The 27663-nt window shown below is 39.9% G+C and overlaps 1 protein-coding gene across 15 annotated transcripts in view; it reads left to right on the top strand.

Annotated features, from left to right (window-relative positions):
• Window positions 1-27663, top strand: part of L3MBTL4 (L3MBTL histone methyl-lysine binding protein 4) — a 555652-nt gene that overhangs the window by 141062 nt on the left and 386927 nt on the right. Inside the window, exon 1 of one of the 15 annotated variants that reach the window (XM_070049961.1) lies at window positions 10081-10328. The exons of the other annotated variants lie outside the window; for them this stretch is intronic. The gene's annotated coding sequence lies outside the window, so the exon portion shown is untranslated. Of the gene's footprint in view, window positions 1-10080; window positions 10329-27663 lie in introns of those variants that run through there. 15 annotated transcript variants of the gene reach the window in all.

Raw genomic sequence — 27663 nt, 5'->3', positions numbered from 1 at the left:
AATCCTCCCAAATTCTTTCTATGAAGCCAGCATCACCTTAATTCCTAAGCCAGAAAAAGATGCAGCATTGAAAGAGAATTACAGACCAATATCCCTGATGAACATAGACGCAAAAATCCTCAATAAAATTCTCGCCAATAGAATGCAACAACACATCAGAAAGATCATCCACCCAGACCAAGTGGGATTTATCCCTGGTATGCAGGGATGGTTTAATGTGCGCAAGACAATCAATGTGATACACCACATTAACAGACTGCAGAAGAAAAACCATATGATTATCTCAATAGATGCTGAGAAAGCATTTGATAAAATACAACACCCGTTCATGATGAAAACTCTAAGCAAACTGGGTTTGGAAGGAACATTCCTCAATGCAATCTATGAAAAACCCACAGCCAACATCCTATTGAATGGGGAAAAGTTGGAAGCATTTCCACTGAGATCTGGTACCAGACAGGGATGTCCACTTTAACCACTGCTATTCAATATAGTTCTGGATGTTCTAGCCAGAGCTATTAGGCAAGAAAAAGAAATTAAAGGCATACAAATTGGGAAGGAAGAACTCAAACTATCCCTCTTTACAGATGACATGATTCTTTATTTAGGGGACCCAAAGAACTCTACTAAGAGACTATTGGAACTCATAGAAGAGTTTGGCAAAGTAGCAGGATATAAAATCAATGCACAAAAATCAACAGCCTTTGTATACACAGACAATGCCATGGCTGAGGAAGAACTTCTAAGATCAATCCCATTCACAATAGCTACAAAAACAATCAAATACCTTGGAATAAACTTAACCAAGGATGTTCAAGATCTCTACGATGAAAATTACAAAACCTTAAAGAAAGAAATAGAAGAGGATACCAAGAAATGGAAAAATCTTCCATGCTCATGGATTGGAAGAATCAATATCATCAAAATGTCCATTCTCCCAAAAGCAATTTATAGATTCAATGCAATACCAATCAAGATACCGAAGACCTTCTTCTCAGATCTGGAAAAAATGGTGCTGAAATTTATATGGAGGCACAAGAGACCTCGAATAGCTAAAGCAATCTTGTACAACAAAAACAAAGCCGGAGGCATCACAATACCAGATTTCAGGACATACTACAGGCCAGTTGTTATCAAAACAGCATGGTACTGGTACAGAAACAGATGGATAGACCAATGGAACAGAATTGAAACACCAGAAATCAACCCAAACATCTACAGCCAACTTATATTTGATCAAGGGTCCAAAACTATTTCCTGGAGCAAGGACAGTCTATTCAATAAATGGTGCTGGGAAAACTGGATTTCCACGTGCAGAAGCATGAAGCAAGACCCCTACCTTGCACCTTACACAAAAATCCACACAACATGGATTAAAGACCTAAATCTACGACCTGACACCATCAAGTTACTAGAGAACATTGGAGAAACCCTTCAAGATATTGGCACAGGCAAAGAATTTCTGGAAAAGACCCAGGAGGCACAGGCAATCAAAGCCAAAATCAACTATTGGGATTGCATCAAATTGAGAAGTTTCTGTACTGTAAAAGAAACAGTCAGGAAAGTGAAGAGACAACCAACAGAATGGGAAAATATATTTGCAAATTATGCAACAGAGAAAGGGTTGATAACCAGAATCTACAAAGAAATCAAGAAACTCCACAAGATCAAAACCAACAACCCACTTAAGAGATGGGCCAAGGACCTCAATAGACATTTTTCAAAAGAGGAAATCCAAATGGCCAACAGACACATGAAAAAATGTTCAAGGTCATTAGCAATCAGGGAAATGCAAATCAAAACCACAATGAGGTTCCACCTCACCCCAGTTAGAATGGCTCACATGCAGAAATCTACCAACAACAGATGCTGGCGAGGATGTGGGGAAAAAGGGACACACTAACCCACTGTTGGTGGGAATGCAAACTGGTGAAGCCACTATGGAAGTCAGTCTGGAGATTCCTCAGAAACCTGAAGATAACCCTACCGTTCGACCCAGCCATCCCACTCCTTGGAATTTACCCAAAGGAATTTAAATTGGCAAACAAAAAAAGCGGTCTGCACCCTAATGTTTATTGCAGCTCAATTCACAATAGCTAAGACCTGGAACCAACCTAAATGCCCATCAACGGTAGACTGGATAAAGAAATTATGGGATATGTACTCTTTAGAATACTATACTGCAGTAAGAAACAATAAAATCCAGTCATTTGCACAAAATGGAGGAATCTGGAACACATCATGCTGAGTGAAATAAGCCAGTCCCAAAGGGACAAATACCGTATGTTCTCCCTGATCGGTGACAACTGACTGAACACCAAAAAGGAAACCTGTTGAAGTGAAATGGACACTATGGGAAACGGTGACTTGATCAGCACAGCCCTGACTGTTAATGAACAACTTAATACATTATCCCTCTTAGTAGTTTTTTTGTCTGTTCTACTTAATATGACTGGTTTAATTCTGTAATTAATACACAGTTATTCTTAAGTGTTGAAAATTAACTGAAATGTGATCCCTGTTAAACATAAGAGTAGGAATAAGAGAGGGAAGAGATGTACAATTTGGGACATGCTCAAGCTGACTTGCCCCAAATGGTAGAGTTAGAAACATACCAGGGGACTCCAATTTAATTCCATCAAGGTGGCATGTACCAATGCCATCTCACTATTCCAAGTGATCAATTTCAGTTCACAATTGATCATAATGAAAGGACTAAGAGTCAAAGGAAGCACATAAACAAGTCTAGTACCTGCTAATACTAACTGATAGAATAAATAAAGGGGAGAGTGATCCAACATGGGAAGCAAGATACTCAGCAGACTCATAGAATGGCAGATGTCCTAAACAGCACTTTTGCCTCAGAATCAGCCCTAAAGGCATTCGGATCTGGCTGAAAAGCCCATGAGAGTATTTCAGGCATGGAAAGCCAAGACACTCTGGCAAAACAAAACAAAACATAAAAACAAAAAACAAACAAACAAACAAAAACCCTAAATGAAAGATCTCTGTGAGTGAGATCCCAGTGGAAAGAACAGGTCTTCAAAGAAGGAGGTACGTTTCTCTGAAGGGAGGAGAGAACCTCCACTTTGAATATGACCTTGTCTAAACAAGATAAGAGTCGGTGAACTCAAAAGGCTTCCATAGCCTTGGAAACTCATGACTGGTGCATAGGGAGATTACTGATGCCATAAACAGGAGTGTCAATTTGTAAAGTCAACAACAGGAGTCACTATGCACTTACTCCTCATGTAGGATCTCTGTCCTTAATGTGCTGTACATTGAGGCTTAATGCTATAACGAGTACTCAAACAGTATATTTCGCTTTGTGTTTCTATGGGGGTGCAAACTGTTGAAATCTTTACTTAATGTATACTAAACTGATCTTCTGTTAAAAAAAAAAAAGAAGAAATTATCAATTCCCAACTTGACTCTCACTGGAATTAAACATGACAATAGGTCTGATCTGATTTCATCATCATTTAAAAAATCATCTATTATTTTTCACTTTATGTTTCTGTGTGGGAGCAAACTGTTGAAATCTTTACTTAATGTATGCTAAACTGATCTTCTGTATATAAAGAGAATCGAAAATGAATCCTCATGTGAATGGAAGGGGAGAGGGAGTGGGAAAGGGGAGGGATGCGGGTGGGAGAGACGATATGGGGGGGAAGCCATTGTAATCCATAAGCTGTACTTTGGAAATTTATATTCATTAAATAAAAGTTAAAAAAAATGTAAAAAAAAATAAAAAAACATAAAAAAACAAAAAAATATTCAGTTATATGCCTTATCTCTTGCTTAAGCTAGCATCTTTTTTTATATAAAGCTTTTATTTAATAAATATAAATTTCATAGGTACAACTTTTAGTGTATAGCGGTTCTTCCCCCTATAACCACCCTCCACCCACAAACCATCCCACCTCCTACTCCCTCTCCCATCCCATTCTTCATTAAGATTAATTTTTAATTATATACATATCAACTCTATAATAAGTAAAGATTTCAACAGTTTGAACCTGCACACAAAGTATACAGTACTGTTTGAAGACTAGTTTTGCCGTTAATTCTCATAGTACAACTCATTAAGGACAGAGGTCCTACATGGGGAGCAAGTTCACAGTTATTCCTGTTGTTTATTTAACAATTGACACTCTTATTGATGATGTCTGTGATCAACCAAGGTGCTTGTCATGAGCTGCCAAGGCTATGTAAGCCTCTTGAGTCCACAAACTCTGACATTATTTAGACAGGGCCATAATCAAAGTGGAAGCTCTTTCCTCCCTTCAGGGAAAGGTACCTCCTTCTTTGATGGCCCCTTTTTTCCACCAGGGCCCCACTCACAGAGATCTTTCATTTAGGTCATTTTTTGCCACAATGTCTTGGCTTTTCATACCAGAAATGCTCTCATTGGCTTTTTAGCCAGATCCAAGTGGCTTACAGGCTGATTCTGAGGCCAGAGTGCTGTTTAGGGCAGTTGTCATTCTATGAGTCTGCTGTGTGGCCTCCTTCCCATGTTGGATCATTCTCTCCTTTTTAATTCTATCTATTATTATTAGCAGACATTTTGTTTTATTTATGTGATCCCTTTGACACTTAATTCTATCAATATGAACTTAAGTTATGAACTTAAACTGATCACTTTAACTAGTAAGACAACATTGGTAGCTGCCAACTTAATGTGATTTGGAGTCCCATGGCAAGTTTTTAGCTTTACCCTTAGTTCCCTTTACCTAGGAACATATGCCGAACTGTACATCTCTTCCCTCTCTTATTCCCATAATTATTTTTTAACAAGGATCAGTTTTTTAATTGGATTTAAAGACCTAAGAATAGTTCTGTGTTAAGTAAAGATTCAACTAAAGATATTAAGTAGAACAAGAAAATACTAAAAAGAATAAAATAATAAGTTGTTCCTAGACAGTCAGGACAAGGGCTAATCAAGTCATTGCTACTCATAGTTTAAGTTTCACTTCTACAGGTTTCCTTTTTGGTGTTCAATTAGTTGTCACAAATCAGGGAGAACATATGATGTTTGTCCCCTTGGTACTGACTTATTTCACTCAGCATGATATTTTCCAAATTCCTCAATTTGTTGCAAATGACTGGATATCATTTTTTTTTTACCACTGTGTAGTATTCTTTAGAGTACATATCCCATACTTTCTTTATCCAGTCTTCCATTGATTGGCATTTAGGTTGATTCCAGGTTTTACCTATTGTGAATTGAGCTGCAATAAACACTGAGGTGAGCTATTTGAGGTGCAGATAGCTTTTTATTTGCCAATTTAAATTCCCTTGGGTACATTCTGAGGAGCGGGATGGGTGGTATGGTTGGGCTATATTTAGATCTCTGAGGACTCTCCAAACTGTCTTCCATAGTGGTTTTACCAGTTTGCATTCCCACCAACAGTGGATTAGTGGGCCTTTTTCCCCACAGTCTTCACCAGCATTTGTTGTTTGTTGATTTCTGTATGAAAGCCATTCTAATGGGAGTGAGGTGAAACCTCATTGTGGTTTTGATTTGCATTTCCCCCCTACTAATGTTCCTGAATATATTTTCATGTGTAAGTCCTTGGCCCATTTCTTAAGTGCTTTGCTGGTGTTTTTTTTTTTTTTTTTTTTTTTTTTTTTTTTTTTTTTTGGACAGGCAAAGTGGACAGTGAGAAAGAGAGACAGAGAGAAAGGTCTTCCTTTTCCATTGGTTCACCCTCCAATGGCCGCAGCAGTGCTGCGGCCAGCGCATTGTGCTGATCCGAAGCCAGAGGCCAGGTGCTTCTCCTGGTCTCCCATGCAGGTGCAGGGCCCAAGGACTTGGGCCATCCTCCACTGCACTCCTGGGCCATAGCAGAGAGCTGGCCTGGAAGAGGGGCAACCGGGACAGAATCCGGAGCCCCAACCGGGACTAGAACCCTGTGTGCCAGTGCCGCAGGCAGAGGATTAGCCTATTGAGCCGCAGCACCAGCCTAAGTGGGTTGTTTGTTTCGTTGTTATGGAGTTTCTTTATCTTTTTGTAGATTATTGTTATTAATCTTTATCAGTTGCATAATTTGCAAATAATTTCTCCATTCAGTCAGTTGCCTCTTCACTTTCCTGACTGTTTTTTTGCAGTACAGAAACTTCTCAATTTGTTGTCATCCCAGTTGTTAATTTTGGCTTTGGCTGCCTGTGCCTCTGGGGACTTTTCCAAGAAGTCTTTGCCTGTGCCAATATCTTGCATGGTTTCTCCAATGTTCTCTAATAATTTGATGGTGTCGGGTGTTAGATTTAGATCTTTAATCCATGTTGAGTGTACTTTTGTGTAAGGTATAAGGTAGGGGTCTTGCTTCATACTTCGGCACCTGGAAATCCAGTTTTCCCAGCACCTTTTGTTGAATAGACTGTCCTTGCTCCAGGAATTGGTTTTAGATCCTTGATCAAATATAAGTTGGTTGTAGATCTTTGGATGGATTTATGGTGTTTCTGTTCTGTTCCTTGGGTCTCTCTATCTGTTTTTGTACCAGTACCATGCTGTTTTGATTATACTTGCCCTTTAGTATTTCCTGAAATCTGGTATTGTGATGCCTCCATCTTTGTTTTTGTTGTACAAGATTTCTTTAGCTATTTGAGGTTTCCTGTGCCTCCATATGAATTTCAGCATGATTTTTTCCAGATCTGAGAAAAATGTCTTTGGTATTTTGATTGGTATTGCATTGAATCTGTAGACTACATTTGGGATAATGGACATTTTGATGAGATTGATTCTTCCAATCCATGAACATGGAAGATTTTTCCATTTTTTGGTATCTTATGTTTCTTTCCTTAAATTTTTTGTAATTCTTATTTTAGAGATTTTTGACATCCTTGGTTAAATTTATTCCAAGATATTTGATTGTTTTTGTAGCTATTGTGAATGGGATTGATCTTATAAGTTCTTTCTCAGTCATGGCATTGTCTGAGTATACAAAGGCTGTTGATTATTGTGTATTGATTTTGTATCCTGCTACTTTGCCAAACTCTTCTTTTTTTAACTTTATTTAATAAACAAAATTTTCCAGAGTACAACTTTTGGATTATAGCAGCTTATTACCCCCATAACGTCCCTCCCAGCCACAACCATCCCATCTCCCACTCTCTATTCCATCTGATTCTTCATCAAGATTCATTTTCAATTATCTTTATATACAGAAGATCAACTTAGTATATACTAAGTAAAGATTTAAACGGTTTGTACCCACACAGAAACACAAAGTGTAAAGTACTGTTTGAGTATTAGTTATACTAGTTATACCATTAATTCACATAGTATAGCACATTAAGGACAGAGATCCTACATGGGAAGTAAGTGTACAGTGACTCCTGTTGTTGATTTAACAATTGACACTCTTATTTATAATGTCAGTAATCACCCGAGGCTCTTGTCATGAGCTGCCAAGGCTATGGAAGCCTCTTTAGTTTGCCAAGTCTGATCTTATTTAGACAAGGTCATAGTCAAAGTGGAAATTTCCTCCCTTCAGAGAAAGGTACATCCTTCTTTGATGGCCCATTTTTTCCACTGGGATCCCACTCAAAGAGATCTTTCATTTTGGTCATTTTTTTTTTTTTGCCACAGTGTCTTGGCTTTCCATGCCTGAAATACTCTCATGGGCTTTTTAGCCTGATCCGAATGCCTTTAGGGCTGATTCTGAGGCCAGAGTGCTGTTTAGGACAACTGCTATTCTATGAGTCTGCTGTGTATCCCGTTTCCCACGTTGGATCATTCTTTCCTTTTTAATTCTAACAGTTAGTATTAGCAGACACTAGTGTTGTTTATGTGATTCCTTTAACACTTAATCCTATCATTATGATCAATTATGAACTGAAATTGTTCACTTTGACTAGTGAGATGGCATTGGTACATGCCACCTTGATGGAATTAAATTGGAATCCCCTGGCACGTTTCTAACTCTACCATTAGGGGTAAGTCCGAGTGAGTATCTGCCGAACTTACATCTCCCTCTCTCGTTCCCACTCTTATATTTAACAGGGATCACTTTTCAGTTAAATTTAAACGCCTAAGAATAATTGTTAATTAAAGATTTCAACCAATGGTATGAAGTAGAACAAAAAATACTAAAAGGAATAAAATAGTAAGTTGTTCCTTGACAGTCAGGACAAGGGCTGATCAAGTCATTGCTTCTCATAGTATAAGTTTCACTTCTACAGGTTTCCTTTTAGGTGCTCAGTTAGTTGTCACTGATCAGGGAGAACATATGATATTTGTTCCTTTGGGACTGGCTCATTTCACTCAGCATGATGTTTTCCAGATTCCTCCATTTTGGCCAGACTCTTCTACGAGTTCCAGTAGTCTCTTAGTGGAGTTGTTTGGATCCCCTAAAAAAAGAATCACATCATCTTCAAATAGGGGTAGTAACTTCTTCCTTCCCAATTTGTTTCCCTTTGATTTCTTTTTCTTTCCTGATGACTGTGGCTAAAATTTCAAGACTATATTGAATAGCAGTGGTGGGAGTAGGCATTTGTGTTTGCTACCGGATCTCAGTGGGAATGCTTCTAACTTTTCCCCATTTAATATAATATTGACCGTAGGTTTATCATAATTTGCCTTGATAGTGTTGAGGAATGTTCCATTTGTACTCAATATGCTTGTAGTTTTCATCATGAAAGGGTGTTGTATTTTATCAGATGTTTTCTCTACATCTATTGAGATACCCATATGGTTTTTGTTCAGCAGTTTGTTAATGTGGTGTATCACATTGATTAATTTGCAAATGTTGGACCATCCTAGCATACCAAGGATAAATGCCACTTAGTCTGGGTGAATGATCTTTCTGATCTGTTATTATATTCTATTGGCTAGAATTTAGTTGAGGATTTTTGCATCTATGTTCATCAGGGAAATTGGTCTGTAATTCTCTTTCTCTGTTGTATCTTTTTCAGGTTTAGGGATTAAGGTTGTTATATCTTAATGTTAGCCGTCGCAAAGCACACCAGACACCGGAGCAAGGAAGAGGGTTTATTGGGGAACAACCTACAGACTGGAGTGAAGGGGCGGCGAAGGAAAAATAGAGAAAGAGAATATAAGAGAGAAACAGAGAGGAGAGGAGCTAGCAAGGAGAGAAGAGAGAGCAGAGAAGAGGAGAGAGGAGAGCAGAGCCAAGAGACCAGAGGAGGAGGCTGGAGAGAGGAACCGAGAGAGAGAGCAGGAGAGAAGGGGCAAGAGAGAGCAGGGAGCAGAGCTGAGAGAGAGCAGGAGAGAAGGGCCAAGAAAGAGCAGGAGAAAAGGGCCAAGAGAGAGCACAGGAACAGGCCCTTTTAAAACTTTGCCTGAGGGCGGGCAGGGAAGCAGGAACAGCGAATCCCATTAGGATGGGGGTGGAGCCTGGCTCAGGTAGCCGGGCCATGTGGCCAACTGCACCAGTTTCCTAACAAAGGTGATGCTGGCTTCATACAAAGAATTTGGGTTGATTCCCTCTCTTTCAATTCTTTTGGATAGCTTGAGAAGAATTGGAGTTAGTTCTTCTTTAAATGTCTGATAGAATTCAGCAGTGAATCCATATGGTCCTGGGCTTTTCTTTGTTGGGAGGGCCTTTATCCGTGATTCAATTTCTGTCTTTGTTATGGGTCTGTTTGGGTTTTCTTTGTCTTCCTGGTTCAATTTAGGTAGGTTGTATGTGTCCAGAAATCTAACTATTTCTGCTAGATTTCCCTGTTTGCTGGCATACAACTCTTAGTAATTTCTGATGAGTCTTCTTGTTTATGTGGTGTTGTTTGTTACATTTCCTTTTTCATCTCTAATTTTATTGATTTGTGTCTTCTCTCTCCTGTTTTTTGGTTAATTGGGCCAATGGTGTATCAGTTTTGTTTATTTTTTCAAAAAAACAGAGCTTTTGTTTTGCTGATCTTTTGTATTTTTTGATTCAATTTTTATTTCTTCTCTAATTTTAATTATTTCTTTTCTCCTCCTAGTTTTGGGTTTAGTTTGTTGTTGTTTTTCTAGATCCTTGAGATGCATTGATAGCTCATTTACTTGGTGTCTTTCCAATTTCTTGATGTAGGCACCTCTTGCTGTAAACTGTCCTCTTAACACTGCTTTTGCTATATTCCATAAGTTTTGATATGTTGTGTTGTCATCTCATTTGTTTAAAGAAATTTTTTTTATTCTCTTTTTATTTCTTCTGTGACCACTGTTCATTCAGAAGCATGCTGTTCGTTCTCTCTGTGTTTGCATATGCTCTCTAGATTCCTGAGTTCCTGATTTCCAGCTTCATTGTATTATGTTCCTAGAAGATGCATGGTATGATTTCGATTCTTTTGAATTTGGTGAGATTTGCTTTACAGCCTACTATGTGGTAAGTTAGCATCTTTATAAATGTGTATTATCAGATCTGATCAGGTATATAAGCTGTAGTTTGGTGTACTGCAGTAATAATTTACCTACACTCCGAAGTATTAATTAGTTAAATGTCCTGAAGAAGAATTAACACAGCTTCAAAAAGTGCTTAAGGTACTTTCAAGGAGTGGTTTTGATGCTGAAGGACAGGCTCATTACGTGATTCTGAAGGCTTTTGAGGTGACCCCTGGCGTATTATCCAGGAGTCTTTGTTGGAGTGGCTAGTTTACTTCTAGGTGTAATGACATAAGGATGTTCTTGCTAAAGAATAATATGTCAGTGGAACTAATGCCTGTATTTTCTAAACTTGAGAAGAGATCCATTCATTTCTGTGGAGGTAATTCCTTACCCAGGAATGTGTATCAGTATCACAATGGGGAAAGCTAAATTGCCTTTACTTTATTTGATTATTATTAATATAGATGGTATTTACTGTCATTAAATGGACATTTAATTATTTAGGCATCTGGCTACTTTAAAGCTAAAGGATTTTGTTTTCATTGAACCATGCCACTCATTGGAGGATGAATAACTAAGGAATGAGTTTTCTCTGGTGGCACTGCATGCACAGCATGTTACAGCATCTGCATGAACAACTCTGAAACAAGTTGTTTTTAGTATGTATTTTCAAATCATTTGTTTGCTCTCGATGCTGGTTTGTAAATGAGCTATTCTTTGAACTTCACTGATTGAGTTGCCAAACCTTCCCTATGGCATTCTGTTGCTTCGGGGTAAGGTAGTCCTGCTGTGAATGTAGATGCTTACAAAGGAAAGGAGCACATTTGTTTTATGCCTGGAGGTATTCAGGAGATGAGATCAATGAATGAAACTGTGTAAAGCACCACAATGGGGCAAAGACTTGTGTTCATGAAAACTGTTTTATGGAGATGGTCTTTGTGGGCCATGTGTAATTATTTTTATTTATTTATATGAGGGAGGGGGAGGAAGGATGGGGAGGAGGGAGAAGAGAGAGGGAGAGAGAGAGAGAGAGAGAGAGAGAATATCTTGTCTGCTGGTTTATTCCTCAAATGCCCACAGCCTGGGCAAAGCAGGTCAATGATTGAAGCTGGGAACTGGAAACTATCTGGGTCTCACAAGGGTGGCAGGAACCTTATGACTTGATCCCTCACTGCTGGCTCTGAGGATCTACATTAGCAGGGAGCTGGAATCATGAGCTGGAGCCAGGAGCTGAACTCAAGTACTCTAATGTGGAATGTGGTTGTCTTAACTGCTAGGTTAAATGCCTACTCCCCTGTGTAGAATTCCTGAGAATGTAAACACCATAATCAAAATTTGCCCTCCTTGAAGAGCTTCATGTGAAGGCTTTCTATTCATGTCCTCAAGCCACACTACACAGGAACCTCCTCTAACGCCAGTGCTGTCTCTTATTTCTGTGCTTGGATGTTCCTGGTGGATAATGAAAGTGTTGAACACTGGAAAGCAGACAGTGTACTTTGATATTTTAATGGATCTGACAGAAGAAAATGTCACAGTGCATCCTTTGTTCCAGTAGAGACACCTGTGAAGCCTTCAAATTGTGTGGGCAGTGCCTTGCACACAGGTGGCCACGTGGTAGCCAGCCCCTACCTCACTGGTGTCAGTATCATCCTCCCTCCTGTGAGCCTTGCTCATATTTTTTTTTCCTGAAGCTAAGCTTCTGCTTCATTTGAGGAGTTTAACCGAAGGCCTCTTTCCACCAATATGCTTTTTCTATTCTTTTAAAACATGTTTGACTTTTGTTCCACATAATTACCTTTTGCTACTGATATTAAAGCTGCTCCTTGGAGGGAGGGTCTTTTAATATTCATACAGACCTAAACTTTTTCATAGGAAATATTTGGATCATGGCTTATTTGCTGCTTCCCACAGCCATGCAAAGAATGTAGCAATGCATTACAGGGTCACGCCCTTCCTGTTCTGCTGGGCAGGGTCTGTGCTGCTCTCCTATTTGTAGAAGGCATTCTCAGATAGCACCTCCTTGTCATACAGACCTCATCATACAGGCAGTCAAATACCATCCATAGCAAATTGCTGACATGACTATCTTAAATGACTGCGTCATTTCCCTGTGCTCTCTTTCTCAATGCTGAAGAGTGAAAACAGTCTTTGTTTTTTAAATGGAACTCGATCACACTTTTTTAAAAAGCTGCAAGTACAGTACAAGTAAGAAAAGTTTTTTTCCTTTATTAGACAGTCAGTTGCCAAATGGATACACCTCCTCTATACTCTATTACCTGCTTTCTAGAAACAAGAAGAACATGGTCTGTCCTGCAATACAGCCAATTCCAATACAACATGGTTGTGCTGCTCCCTTCCAAGCTTCAAATCTCAGGTTATCCAGTTATCCTCACAGTGTGCTTCGTGGACAAAGCTGTTTCAGTCATACGTCCTATGGTGTTGTTATGTTGCACTGGTCTCTTCAGTCTGAGATGCTTCCTCAGCCTTTTAGGAACTTCCATGACCATGGAAGTTCTGATGATCTTATACCAGTGCTTTGTAAAATATAAAATTTTGGAATTGTCTGAGCTTCCTCATAATGAGACCTAAGTTATGTATCTTTGCGGAAGTAATGCCTTTTTCTTCCTTCTTGAATCATATCAGATGGCTCAAGATTTTGATATGTCTCATTCTTTTTTTTTTCATTTTTAAAAAAGATTTATTTATTTATTTGAAAGGCAGAGTTACAGAGAGGCAGAGGCAGAGACAGAGAGAGAAAGAGAAAGAGAGAGAGAGAGAGAGGTCTTCCATCTGCCGGTTCACTCTCCAGATGGCTACAACTGTTGGAGCTATGCCAATCTGAAGCCAGGAGCCAGGAGCTTCTTCTGGATCTCCTTAGTGGATGCAGGAGTCCAAGGACTTGGGCCATCTTTGCTGCTTTCTCAGGCCTATTAGCAGGGAGCTGGGTCAGAAGTGGAGCAGCCGGAACCCGAACTGGTTTCCAAATGATACGTATCATTCTTGGTGTTAACTCTGATCTCTTGATTAAGGTGTTGTCCTCTGTGTTTTTACATTGTAAAATTACTAGTTTTCTTTGAGAATTAAATGTCTTGTAGGGAGGTAACTTGAATTTAAAATAACCCATTTTTTACCCAACTTTCTGTTTATTTTATTTATTTCCTTGTGGATTTATGGCTCTTTATTTTACCCAGTGATTTTAACCCATTTCTGTCTTGTTCTGATGCCCAGATTGTCCAATTTGGCATTAGGGCCCTCTTTATGCTGGTTTGTTGTCCTTTCATGTGTGTGTCTGTCTCTGAGCACCTCCATGTTTTCTGGCACAAGATGTTTTGGACTCAACGTTTACTCTCCTTGTCCTAGATCTTAACTCAGTTATTTCTCCACAGAACTCTGATTCTTTATTGTGACTAGAGCTAAGTGTATTCATTGCTGATAGGGTGTCATTGTTCTTGGCCCTTTCAGTGAGCAGAGCTAGAGAGTGCCCATGGGTTTATAAGAACATGTGCATCCTTGGGAATTTACATGCACACAACCTTATATCACTGTTTTTACATCTGTGTCTCTCTGTTGATATCCATGACTTCAAAGTGTTATCTCCACTTTCAGTAACATCACACAGGATTCATTCTGGTTTGCCCTCTAGTTTTTGTCAGTGAGACACATGGCTCCCATCATTCCTACTACTTCTGTTTATTTGTCTAGTAATCTATGTCAACCTCTTATAGCTGTCCACATCCCTGCCTGGCATTCATGGCCAGCTCATTGGACCCAGTTGTCACCAGTCCAGATTGCCTCTCCCTGGGACCCACCCTTGAACTGGTTTGCTCTGATGTATCATGCCACCCTTGAACAACTCCAGCTGGGCTTGAGGCTGCACACCAGCCTGCCCTACAGGAGTCATCCTGCTCACTGTGTTTGAGCTTTGATTCCTGACTCTGGTCACCCTCCAGGTAGATACTCTCTCAATGCTTTGTTTAAGATTCATCCTTGCCTCCAACCCATGCCAATCTGCTTCTCCATGGTGAGCCTTCCTTCCTCGGTAAGGTTGTTTTCCTGTCCTGGACGCCCCCACCCCAACGTGTTTGCATTTCTCATGTTGAGCAGATGCCCTCCTTACCTCCTGGAGTAAGGCCAGCTCTGGACAAGAGTTGCTCTGCCTGACTTTATCACTCTGTCTTACCTTGCTCTGCCCCACACATTGACTTAAGAACTGAATGCTGGGGCTGGCCCTGTGGCGCAGCAGGTTAAAGCCCTAGCCTGATGCACCGGCATCCCATATGGGTGTCGGTTCTAGTCCCGGCTGCTCCTCTTCTGATCCAGTTCTCTATTATGGCCTGGTATAGTAGAAGATGGCCCAAGTCCTTCGGCCCCTGCACCCATGTGGGAGACCCGGAAGAAGCTCCTGGCTCCTGGCTTTGGATCAGTGCAGCTCCAGCCATTGCAGCCATCTGGAGAGTGAACCAGCAGATGGAAGACCTCTCTGTCTACCTCTCTCTGTAACTCTGTCTTTCAAATAAATAAAACAAATCTTTAAGAAAGAACTGATCAGGGAGAACATATGATATTTGTCCCTTTGGAGTGAACCTGGCACTGGACTGAGAGAGTACTGTGCATTTCCCTCAAAAGCCTGCAAGAGGTAGTAATTAGGAGTGATTCTTGCTGCTTTGGTAAAGATGTTAATTACTTCAGTGCTTAAATGCAACCCTGGATTTGAGTGGTAGTTCACTTTATAAACAGAAGAATTCTTTGTGAATTTACCTGGAAATTAATGTTCAAGATTAGAATCTTATTTTCTTTCTGATTTCCATGTGTACAATTGAATGATTTAAATAAGAAGCAGCTTTTCTCTAAGAAAGCATTTAATTCACATTGAAGAAGTTATTGTGTAGTATATAACATATTCTCTAATGTTCAAGCCAGTGAATGGAAGGCATGTGTATAGATGGATGGGTGGATAGACTGATAGGCAGATGGATAGGCAAGTAGGTATGCTGAACATGGAGGAGTCAACCAAGGTTTATGTCTTTTGCCCAGGGTAAATTTTATCTTTTAGAAGTCCAAACATGGAATTGGTATTGTGGCTTAACAGATTGGGCTGCTGTCCACAGTGCCCACATCACATATGGGCAATTGCTTGAGTCCTGGCTGCTCCACTTCCAATCCAGCCACCTGCTAATGCACCTGGGAAAGCAGCCAAAGATGGCCCAAATGTTTGGGTTTCAGCACCCATGTGGGAGACCCGGAAGATATTTCTGGCTACTGGCTCCTGGCTTTGGCCTGGCCAACCAGGGCCATTTTGGCCATTTGGGGAGTGAAGCAGATGATGGAAAAGCTTTCTCTCTCTCTCTCAGTCTGTATATATCTATATCTATATCTCTATATCCCTATCTATATCATCTATATATCTATATCTATATCTCCCTGTCTCTCTCTGTAATCTTGCTTCTCAAATAAATAAGATAAATATTTAAAAATAAAAAGGAAGTCCAAACTTTTAATTACTCTTTATGAAGAATGACTTCTTTTGATGTTTGAAAGGAAGTGTAGAATGTGTGCTTGCAAATAGACATTGTCTGAATTTTAGTTTTGCCACTTAATTGGCTGTGTAAGTTCCAGTAAGTTGTATCCCTCAAATGGTTGAGATTATATGAGAAAATGTTTTAACATGTTGGACTCTTTGGTAGATATTGTCAGCATAAATAACAAAACAAACAACAAGCAGAAAGACACTCTCTGGAGAATAGTGATATTTATTTGGGAATAACAGAGTATTGCCATGGAATATATGTGCCATAGCAAGCTATGGGAATATTCTAGGAGGATGAGGCAAAGGAATATTTTCATTGTGTGTTTGTTTGTGTGTTTTAAATATTTGCTTATTTTAAATGCATAGTGGCAGAGACAGAAATTAGAAAGATAGAGAAGGGCATCTTCCAACTGTTTGCTTATTGCCCATATGGCTGCAATGGTTGGGGTTGGGCTGTGCTGAAGCCAGAACCAAGAACTGGTCTTGCTAGTGGCTGGCAGGGTCCTAAGTACTTGTATCAACATCTTCTGCCTTCCCAAGTGCATGAACTGAGAGCTGGGCCAGAAGCAGAACAGCCAGGACTCAAACCAGTTCTCTATGATATGCAGATGTCTCAGGCAGCAACTAAATCTGCTGTGCCATCATCCAAAGGAAAGTTTATAAAGGCAAAATTGGGGGTGGATTATATCAGTAATTTTTAAGCTATGATATTTGGCCACTATAATTAATAACCAGATTGATGTTAGTCTAAGGTTGAACAGAAAGCGCCTGGACAGATGTCTTTGACATTTACTTTCTGTATAAGGATGTTGTGGTTTCTCTGTAATGTGGTTCCGGCAGAGTCTTTTTTTCCTCAGAAAATTTTATTAGGAGAAAACTACAAAACATTTACAGTACAATGTTTACACTCACAATTTGTAGTGATCCGATTCCCCAAAATATATTACCACTCAAGTTCATTTCTCTTTTTACATTCGAACACCTACTTCTTCAAAATAGTCCAAGAGTACGCACATAGTGATCCTTGCACCTGTAACTACACTCACACTAGAGTGTCTGTTCATTTATCCACTGTCCAGGAAAGCTTGGGAAATGTCCTTACCTTTCTACATGGAAAAAATAGTATAAGTTCTGGATTTTTCTGTAATTACACAAGGCATATTCATGTACTGGACACCATTTCAGCACTAAGAAGTGGTCTCTTCACTTTGTATCTCTATTTAAAATAAAGTGGTATAGATCTCTTCCTTTCGTGCAGCCGAACCCATCCTACATTCATATTCTCAAGCACTAGTACACAAAATGCTTATTTGGTTGAGGAAGATTTAAGGCAAGTTCCAGCCCTTTTGTGAAACTATATTCCCCCACCTCCTATTATTGCTTCATGTCTGTATGCTCACGAGTGTGTTACAGTAGAACTGGTGAAACAAGCAAAGAAAATACTTTTTTTTTGCTAGTTTATAAAGGTGATATTGGAAAAGCATGCCACATTTAAGCCTGATCACAAAGCATGTGGTCATTTTTTTTTCTGAGTCTTTTTTGATAGTTGCTATCAAACGATTGTGTGTAAGAATCCTTCCTTCACACTCTTCCAGTTCTATTTACTTGTTTTTGTTGGAGTTGGCATAGACAACTTCATTTTGATTCTGACAATTTTTACATTCTTTTCTAAATACTCAATAAATGGTATTTTTCTTGAGCAGCTTAAATGGTGGAAGTTATATGTTAGTTTTTAAATGACTTTTAGATTCTTTTTGTTAGAGGCGCTTATGTTTTGCTTGGGAGATTCCTAGAGGACTATTTTAAAAACTGTTTGCTCTAGAGAATTAACATTAATGGAAGCATTTGCTCTGGTGTTTTTATCCTACTTAAGAAAGAACTTATTTTAATTCGAGGAGTAGATAGATATGAAGTTTAAACCTTTAAAACTTACTTAATTTCTCTCTCCTTATATAACTGGAAGCAGCACAATATGTTTCTCACAAGCCTTTCCTGAAGAGCCTCTTTGGGATGTAGCTATGTGTAGAAAATAACTTTTTGGAAAAGCACTCTTTAAGTGAAAATAGAAGATTACTGCCAATAATTGCTACTGTTCTGATGAAAATGAAGAGCCTGAGAAAATGATCGTGGCATGGATATGGTCTTTAGGAAGTTGAACAGATTTCAAAGATATATAGGTGTAGGATTCTAAAAATATAAAAACTCTCTAAGAGCCCAAGAAATCTTTAATTATTTTGGGAGAAAAGGGATCTCACATGCGAGACTGAGAGTCCCTGCCACTTTCTGAAGCCCATACTCAGTGGTCCAGAAGGGGTGAGGATGCTCTGAGGTCAGCGAAAGCCCAGCCCACCAGGGGCACAGCTGGGGCCTTGGGCCGTCTTGACATTTTTATTTTTTCCATTTCCTGTGGGCAGTCTGTCTTCAAGGGCTGTTGCTTCCACTTCTGGACTACTTTTTGGGTCTTTCTACTTCTTTTCATCTTTCCTGTGCCGCTTGAGGCCAAGCTGTCATCCCTTACCTGGGCCTCCTAGCTGATCTGTGTAGATCCATTCCTAGGACTGTCAAACCCAGGCTATGCGGTGCTGACCAGATTGTTCTGTTCAGAATATAGGCCTGGCCCTGTCAACAGACCCACCTTTTATTTGCTTAATACCATTCACGTGCTTCCCACTGCCTGTCAGAGAGGATTGGGCAGCATCCTCACTAAGGCTCTGAGCCTTGTGGAATCCAGCCCTCTCCTGTGTCCTCAGCCTTGACTCCCATGATTGCCCTCTCTTCCCTCATGCTCTGACAGTGTCGCCCTTGCTTGAAGTCCTGCCACAGGACCCTTGTACTTGCCACCCTTGTGCTGGAATATCTTTGTTTCTCCAGCTCCTTCTTTTGCCTGTTTTAACTGTCTCTGTTGCTAAAGGTTTTGGCTTTAATGTTGTTAGGAAAGCTTTCCCTGATCTCCTAGACTGGGCTGGGCCTCTCTTCCATGCTGTCATTCTATGAAAGCACTTAGTATAGTTTGTCATTATATTTTTGATTATTTGACTCCTTGCGAGGGGAGTGCTGTTTTCTCTTTTTGTCCAGATTTGTGCCCATAGCATGTAGTAGGTCCTCCCTGAGTATTTGTTGAATTAGTGCTAGAGAGAACAGTGGATGAGGTTGGTATTGGTTTGGGCCCTGGGGAGAAGCACCTGTGTGCCACGCTCAGGTTGTTGGACATTGTCCTGTGTTTCGTAAAGCTTTCATTTGAAGCTTTAGAGCAGTGGAGGCATGGCCTGCCTTATGGAGACTTAGGCAAAGGTGTGCCTGAGTGAGTGCTGATAGAAGAGCACCATACACTGATAAACTTTGAAGTTCTTTAATGCCAGCAGTTAAGAGCAGGCTCATGCCCTAAAGAACTCTCAACCCTAAAGCTCAAAGCAACAGGGTTTATAAAGGCAAAAATCGCAAGGAGGGGAGGGGGGATACATGGTTACTAGGGCCAAGCTCACCTAAAGCATGTGGGAAACTAATATAAATTACAATTTTGACAATACCAATTATAATCTTGACATTAGTCCAGGTACTGATCTAAATCATATGTGGGACATACACAAATTACAATCATGACATTAATCCAGGTGCGGCCTATCTGTTTTAAGCTTAAGTGATCATGCTAGGAGATGGTCTCTGTTCTGCCAAGTGGGATGAAGTGTACTATTATTGTCTTGTTTTAAGACCACATTTAGTTTCAGACCAATAGTCTCATGGTGGGGGTGCTTTCTCAAGATGGAGTCTCAGGTGCTCTAAAATGGAGTCCCTACTGTCAGGGTGTCACTTCAGGTTGAAGGGAAATGGGAGATGGCTGTGTTGCCCAGAGCTGAGAGATGGGCTTGCTCAGCTGTTATGTCTGTGAGACAGTGGGAGTAGACTGATTCAATAAGGTTGGCGGGGGGGGGGGGGGTCCACAGGGCTTGGTAAACAACTGACCACAGCAGCTGGAAAAGGCAGGGTCACCAGATCCAGTGTAGATACCATTCACCCACAGAAGGAACTAGGATCAGCTTTAAGGGCCACACTGGGAACATCTCTGATAGGGAAAGAAACTAAGGCAGAGCCCTCAGAGCTAGAGGAACAGCAATGGACCAGGGAACCAGGTCATGGGACAGGGGACAGGGTGTGTGGCATTCTGTGCTCCAGGACCTGCTGTTGGCACTGTGTGTGCACCATTAGTTTTCAGAGAGAATGTTTGTGTGATGATGGGCTTTTTAAATAGAAACACATGTTTTTTCACAAATTAGCATCAAAAGTACATAAGGTTAAATTTTAGAAGTGTATGACAGTTATTTTAATTTTTGCTATATATTGCTAATTATGCCATGTTTTCCACTTTCTTTTGCAGTTTTAATTATCTGTAGTTATTTTCACAGTGCTCAAGATTTTAGGAGAAATTATTTTTTCTCAGGAAATGTTGTCATAATTAATTTTTTACAATAGCAAATGTGAATTCAGTAGTTCAGAATTTAACTTGACAAGGAAACTGTATTTTATGGATGATTTTTTAAACAGAAAGGATGCATGGGAATTGAAACCAGTTATTCAAATTAATGCACATTTATGGCTTATTGGGGTAATTGGTCCATGAAATAAGGCATTTATGCCACAGTTAAACCTAAGAGGAAATTACATTTTTTGTCTTTAAAATGATTAGCTGATTTGTTAGACACAGTTAAGCTTTGAACTTTATGATCATGTTTGAAATCATATTAGAATTAGCATATAAATTTCATGTACGAAAACCATTGGAGAGTGGTGGGTTATTTTCATTGCCCCCATGCACTGCTATATATTAGTTCCTTGAACATCAGCTCAAAGAAGCAGGTAAATATTACCTTGTTCTCTGTTTTGTACAGTGAGCCTCAGTCCAAATCAGAGAATATGGTACCTATTTTGAGATGACTGTAGTCCTAAAGTAGTTTATTATTTATAGATCCCTTCTTATGAGAAAAATTAAATGTCATTATTTGCTCTGTTTTACGAGTTATAGAGAATTTGGTGGTGAGTTTGAACAGTTTGCTAATGTTTATGCTCGTTATTCCTGAGATACATTTTTCTATCACTTTCTTGTTGCCGCCACAGCCACAGCTGAAAGGCTCAGATGGCAGAACTTTAGTATCTAAATTTCTGTATGTTAGAAATCTGACCTGGCTCATACGGTGGTTCTATTTTTAGTTTTTTGAGAAACCTCCACCCTGTTTCCATAGTGGTATATAGTAATTTTCATTTATACCCGTAGTGCAGGGGTTCTCACTCCTTGTTATTTTTGTTATTTTGATCAGAGCCAATCTAACTGAAATGAGGTAGTACCTCCTTGTGGTTTTGATTTGCATCTGAGAGTTAGTGTCATTGAACACTTTTTCTTGTACCTGTTGGCTGTTTGTATGCCTACCTTGGAGAAATGTCTGTTTAGATCTACTGCCCATTTTTAATTGGAGAATTTGTGAAGTTGTTTGTTCCTTATGTTGAGTTCCTTATGTATTCTGGATATTGACCCTTTGTCAGATGTGTAACTGGCAAGTTTTTTTCTCCCATTCTTTAAGCTGTGTCTTCACTCTGTATCTTTGCTGTGCAGAAGATCCTTTTTTTTTTTGACAGGCAGAGTTAGACAGTGAGAGAGAGAGAGAGAGACAGAGAGAAAGGTCTTCCTTTTTCCCTTGGTTCACCCCCAAAATGGCTGCTACGGCCGGCGTGCTGCAGCCGGTGCGCTGTGCCAATCCGAATCCAGGAGCCAGGTGCTTCCTCCTGGTCTCCCATGCGGGTGCAGGGCCCAAGCACTTGGGCCATTCTCCACTGCCCCCCTTGGCCACAGCAGAGAGCTGGACTGGAAGAGGAGCAACCAGGACAGAATCCGGTGCCCCAACCAGGACTAGAACCCGGTGTGCTGGTGCAGCAGGCAGAGGATTAACCAAGTGAGTAGCAGTGCTGGCCCAGAAGATCCTTTTTAAAAAAAGATGTATTTATTTATTTGACAGGCAGAGCAGCTGGGGGTGGGGGAGGGTGGAAGGGAGGCAGAGAGAGAGAGAGAGAGAGAGAGAGAGAGAGAGAGATCTTGTATCCACTGGTTCACTCTCCAAATGGCTGTAACAGTGAGGTCTGTAGCAGGCCAAAACTAGGAGCCAGAAACTCCACCCACTCCCACATGGATGATGGATAAAAGCATTTGGGCTATTTTCCACTGCCTTCCCAGGTGTGTTAGCAGAAAGCTGGATGGGGAGTGGAATAGCTGGGATTCGAACTGGCACCACAATATGGGATGCCAGTGTTCAGAGCGGCATCTAAAACAGCTGTGCAACCTTAACTTTACTACTTTAGCAAACAATGGTGGCTCCACAGAAGCTCTTTGGTTTGATGAAATTCCATTTGTCTACTTTTGTTTTTGTCCAGCAACTCCATTATTAGGTGTATATCCAGTGGAAACGAAATGAAATGAATTTGTTGAAGAGACATCTGCACTCCCAACACTATTCACAATAGCCAGGAAATGGGAACAGCCTAAGTGCCCATCCCTTGATGAGTGCATAAAGAAAATGTGGTGTATATGTACAATGGAATACTACTCAGCCATAAAGAAACATGAAACCTTGTCATTCACAATGACATGGATGGAACTGGAGGGTTTTTTTTTTTCTTTTTGACAGGCAGAGTGGACAGTGAGAGAGAGAGACAGAGAGAAAGGTCTTCCTTTGCTGTTGGTTCACCCTCCAATGGCCGCCGTGGCCGGCGTGCTGCAGCTGGCGCACCGCGCTGATCTGATGGCAGGAGCCAGGTACTTATCCTGGTCTCCCATGGGGTGCAGGGCCCAAGGACTTGGGCCATGCTTCACTGCACTCCCTGGCCACAGCAGAGAGCTGGCCTGGAAGAGGGGCAACCGGGACAGAATGCGGCGCCCCGACCGGGACTAGAACCCGGTGTGCCGGCGCCGCAAGGCGGAGGATTAGCCTAGTGAGCCGGGGTGCCGGCCTAAACTGGAGGTTCTTAATAAGCCAAGTAGAAAGAAAGAAAGCATCATGTGCTCTCACTCACATGTGGAATCTAAAAAAGCAGTGATCTCATTGAGGGGAGAATGGGTGCTAAGTTACAGCTAGATATGGGGAAGAAGTCCTGGGGTTCTATTGTAGGGTGACTATTGATAATTTTAGTATAGTGTATATTTCTCTAGAGAACAGAAAAAAAAAACACAAAAGATAGTATTTTGAATGTTGTCACTGTAAAGAAATGTTAAATGTTTCAGGAAATATAGTTACCTTGACTGGGCATAATACAATGTATACATGTATCAAAATATCACACAGTATCCCACAAATACACATAATTGTATTTGTCTATAAAATTAAAAAAAAATCTTCCTGGAGAAGTCTATACTGGATCTGACTTGGCTAAAACTAGGGTGTTGGCAGCACTGTGCCCCTTTGGAAGGGCCCAGGAGATAGTCTGTTTCTTTGCCTTTTCTGGCTTCTACAAGCCTTCTGCACTGCTTGGCAAATAGAGCCTCCCTCCATCTTCGTAGCCAGCAGAGTCCCACCTCTCTGACTGCCATGTTACAATTGCATCTCCCTTCAACCACATCCCCTAGCTGCTTCACTTAATGACCCTGGGGTCATTGGGCCGACAGAGGCAATTTGGATAACTCAATATACTTTCTCCATCTCAAGGGACTTCAGTTAACCGGATATGTAAAATTCCTTTTGACACATGAAGTAATACATTCACAGTCTCTAGGGATAAAGATGTCGACAACTTTGGGAGACCAGTACTGTTCCTGCCATGGTTTTTAAACTGTATAATCACTGTATGCTTTCTTATAGGAAATGGAAATTATTTGGTACCTGTTGCTAAGGAAACAGCACCATCACTGAACTTATTTGGCATGTAGTTTAGGGTTTTCAGTCATCAAGTCCAACAGCTATTAAATTTGGGGGTTATAATGATGCCACATTATAATTCAGGTTAGGACTAAGGGACTCTTTCTCCAAAAGGGTCGTAAAAGACTCAGTGAAACAAAGGCCAGCATGGACAAATAGATTGTTTCACTGGCTGTTCTGAATGGGCTTTCTAGAAATTTAATTTTATGAGATGGGTTTAGATGTTTTCACATTAAAACTTCTCTTTAAGCAGATATAAATTACGTATCAAATAATAAAATTATACTCATTTGCTAGTGAACTGAAATTCAGTGTTCCTTCATGGATTTTAAATTTATGTTCACTGAGAATGACCAGTGTTTCAAAAGTTAGCAAGCTGTGTCAGATCCAGTATAGACTTCTCCAGGAAGATTTTTTTTTAATTTTATAGACAAATACAATTATGTGTATTTGTGGGATACTGTGTGATATTTTGATACATGTATACATTGTATTATGCCCAGTCAAGGTAACTATATTTCCTGAAACATTTAACATTTCTTTACAGTGACAAGATACGATTCTGAAAATAATTTATTTTGGACATTTTTTGGAGCCAAGAGAAAAAAATATTCTTGAATATTATTTTAAATATATCCAGTAATTGAAGCCCACCAGCATATATTTTAAATAGAGGAAAGTTTAAATTCTGATTGACATTATTAAAATAATGAAAGTAGCAATAACAGCTGGAACTGTATTATATTTAATAGATTATATCAGGTGTGTCTAGGACACAGAGAATAAAAAGGTCAAGGAAATAGGTAGGTGATCATTTTATGAAGAGAATAATGCTCTTTATATAGACAGTTGCTTATTTGATGACTTGTAGGGTGGTGCTCATCAGAGAGTATTTTAACATCAACTTCCTAATAATATGGAGTCTTTTTTGTAGAGTCTCAGCTATGAGAATTACTTTCATAGACCTGTCTGCCCCATATCTACTACGTGTTAAGGGGAAAATCAGTTCAAAGTTGAAATTCTCAAACAAATGAGTTCTTGACTTCATTGTCACCTGCACTTCACCATCATCCAGCAAGAATGTTGAGATTCCTCAGTTTCTATTCACCTCTAGTTCCATAGCCAATCCCACTCAGAAATCCCAATCAACATTCAGCTTGCTGTTACAGTGACCCTCAATCTGCTTGGCAGTTTCTTGTGTCTTTTACTTTCTTTGCCATATCTATCCATCTGACTTGATCTTCCAGAGAGGTGGTGACTATTTCTTCTCCTTCCTCTCTTCCTCTAATTTTCACTTCTCATCCTTTTCCTTCCTTTTCTTCTTCTAAGTATTCACTTGTACTTTCCCTGTATTCTGTTATCGGTTGCAGAGGGGAGGCAGGGAAAGAAGCAGAAACTTTTATTTGACAAAAAAGAAATTTTTATTTGGCAACTGACAGAAAAGCATCTGGTCTGAGAGGAGACCAGCTGGAGCGCCGAGCGGGAAACTGGCTTTGAGGAAGTGTTGCAGGTTTTTAAGGCGTTGCTGTTTTTGTTCCCCGCCCCACCTTGGGTCATTCTGTGAAGTTGCCTATTGAATGGGGATTTCACATACTGTATGTTGATTGGCTTGGGGTTCATAGAGGTAGTGGGGGACTCCTGGAGATGGCCTATCTCCCCTGTAGAGGCTGAGCTTCCTCCTCTGCTACCTCTGGGTGAAGATTACTGCTAACTTGAAGGCATGATTTAAAACTGCAAGGGTCACACAAGATAGCCAGGATCTGGAACCAGTCCAACTCTCCCCAGGTGCTCAGCCTCTTTCCCTGCCAGCTCTGGGTGAAAGATTGCACCCACCCTGAGGGTGTGATTTAAAGCCACAGGCACGCATGCATCATAAGAAGCTACTAGTCGAGGAGATGCCAGCCTGTCTGGAGACAATCTTTCCAGCCACAGCTGGCATCCTGCTTGTGAAGGACATTCTACCTATGTCTGTGGGGCCCACAGACTCTCCAGTCCCACTTGACGGCCTCATATTCTAATACATAAGTCTGTCCTGGTTTTTATATCTCAGCGCTTTCTGTTATCAGTGTTTCACTTTCTACCTACCTACATAAGTGTTGGGATTCCCTCTGTGTCAACTTTGGTTCTCTTCTCATTTTATACTTTTGTTCTGAGTGAATTCTTTTTTCATATCAATGCTGCCCTGCTTATTTCTACCTAATTGCAGACCTGTGTTTCAGCTCTTATGTTGTAAGTGGACTTAACCTGGTTGTCCTTCACCCATACCAATTCACTCCTACCCCTTCCCCCAAATATCCACTTCCGTTATGTTCCTGGTTACTTCTTGTTGTTGTTGTTTATTAGCTTATTTGTTTTTGTTTACATACAATGATTGTACATATTTATGGAGTACAATGTAATATTTTGATACATGCATACATTTTAATGATCAAATTAAGGTAATTGGCATCCATCACTTCATATATTCAAGATTTATTTGTAGTATGAACATTCAAAACTCTTTCTTCTAGCTATTTATAAATATTCAATATGTTATTGTTACCTATTGTTACCCTACTATGCAATAGAATGCCAGAAGGATTATTTTTACAATAAGGAAAAAACATTTTAATTCAATAAAAGTAAACCTTTCTGAGTTTAATTTATTTTTAATTTTTAATATTTATTTTTAAGCATTCTTTTTCTTTGAAAACTTAATTAAGTTGAAGGGGAACCCAAGAATGATACATCTTTTGTGAGCACTGAGACATAACTATAGCTTATGAGACATAAGAATATCCTCTACTTAACACATTAAAAAAGGTAAAACTTTGAGAACAAGTTTTACTATTAACTCTCATAATCCAACTCTTTGAGGACAAAATAATAATCCAACTCTTGAGGAAGTGCTGCATGGGAAGTGGCTCCTGTTGTTTATTTAAAAACTAACACTCTTATATATGACATCAGTGATCACCTAAGGCTCTTAACATGAGTTGCCTAGGCTATGGAAGCCTTTTGAATCCACAGACTCCTTCAGTATTTAAAAAAGACCATAAGCAAAGCGTAAGTTCATTCTTTCCTTCAGGGAAAAGTACATCTTTCTTTGATGACCACTTATTCCCACTGGGATCTTACTCAAAAAGATCCTACATGTAGAACAATTTTTGCCACAGTGTCTTGGCTTTCCATGCCTGAAATGCTCTCATGGGATTTTCAGCCAGACCAGAATGCCCTAAGGGCTGATTCTGAGGTCAGAGTGATAATTAAGGTGATTGTCATTCTCTGAGTCTGCTATATGAACTGCTTCCCATGTTGGCACAGTCACTCCTTTTTAATTCTACCTATTATTATTACCAAACACTTTATCTTATTTATATGATCACTTTAACACATAATCCTATCCATTTGCTCACTTTCACACTTAGAATGCTATTTTTACTAACCAGCTTAATGGGATATAGGAGTCCCATGGCACGTTTTTAAACTGTATCCTTAGAAATGAGTCTGTAGCCGGCGCCGTGGTTCACTAGGCTAATCCTCTGCCTGCGGCACTGGTACTCCGGGTTCTAGTCCTGGTTGGGGCACCGGTTCTGTCCCAATTGCTCCTCTTGTATCTGAGTAGAACATTATTGGTATTTTTATTGGAATTGTATTAAACCTATAAATTGCTTTGGGTACTATGTACATTTTGATGATATTGATTCTTCTAATCCATGAACATGGGAAATATTTCCTTTTTTTGTATCTTATTCTATTTATTTCTTTCATGTTTTGTAATTGTTGCCATAGAGATCTTTGACATCCTTGGTTAAATTTATCCAAGGTATTTAATTTTGTTGTAGCTATTGTGAATGGAATTGATCTTAGAAGTTCTTTCTCATCCATGGCATTGTCAGTCTATGCAAAGGTTATTGATTTTTGTGTGTTTGTTTTAT

This window comes from Oryctolagus cuniculus, chromosome 10, assembly GCF_964237555.1.
Source record: "Oryctolagus cuniculus chromosome 10, mOryCun1.1, whole genome shotgun sequence".
Lineage (NCBI taxonomy): Eukaryota > Metazoa > Chordata > Mammalia > Lagomorpha > Leporidae > Oryctolagus > Oryctolagus cuniculus.
This window is presented reverse-complemented; position numbering and strand designations above follow the sequence as displayed.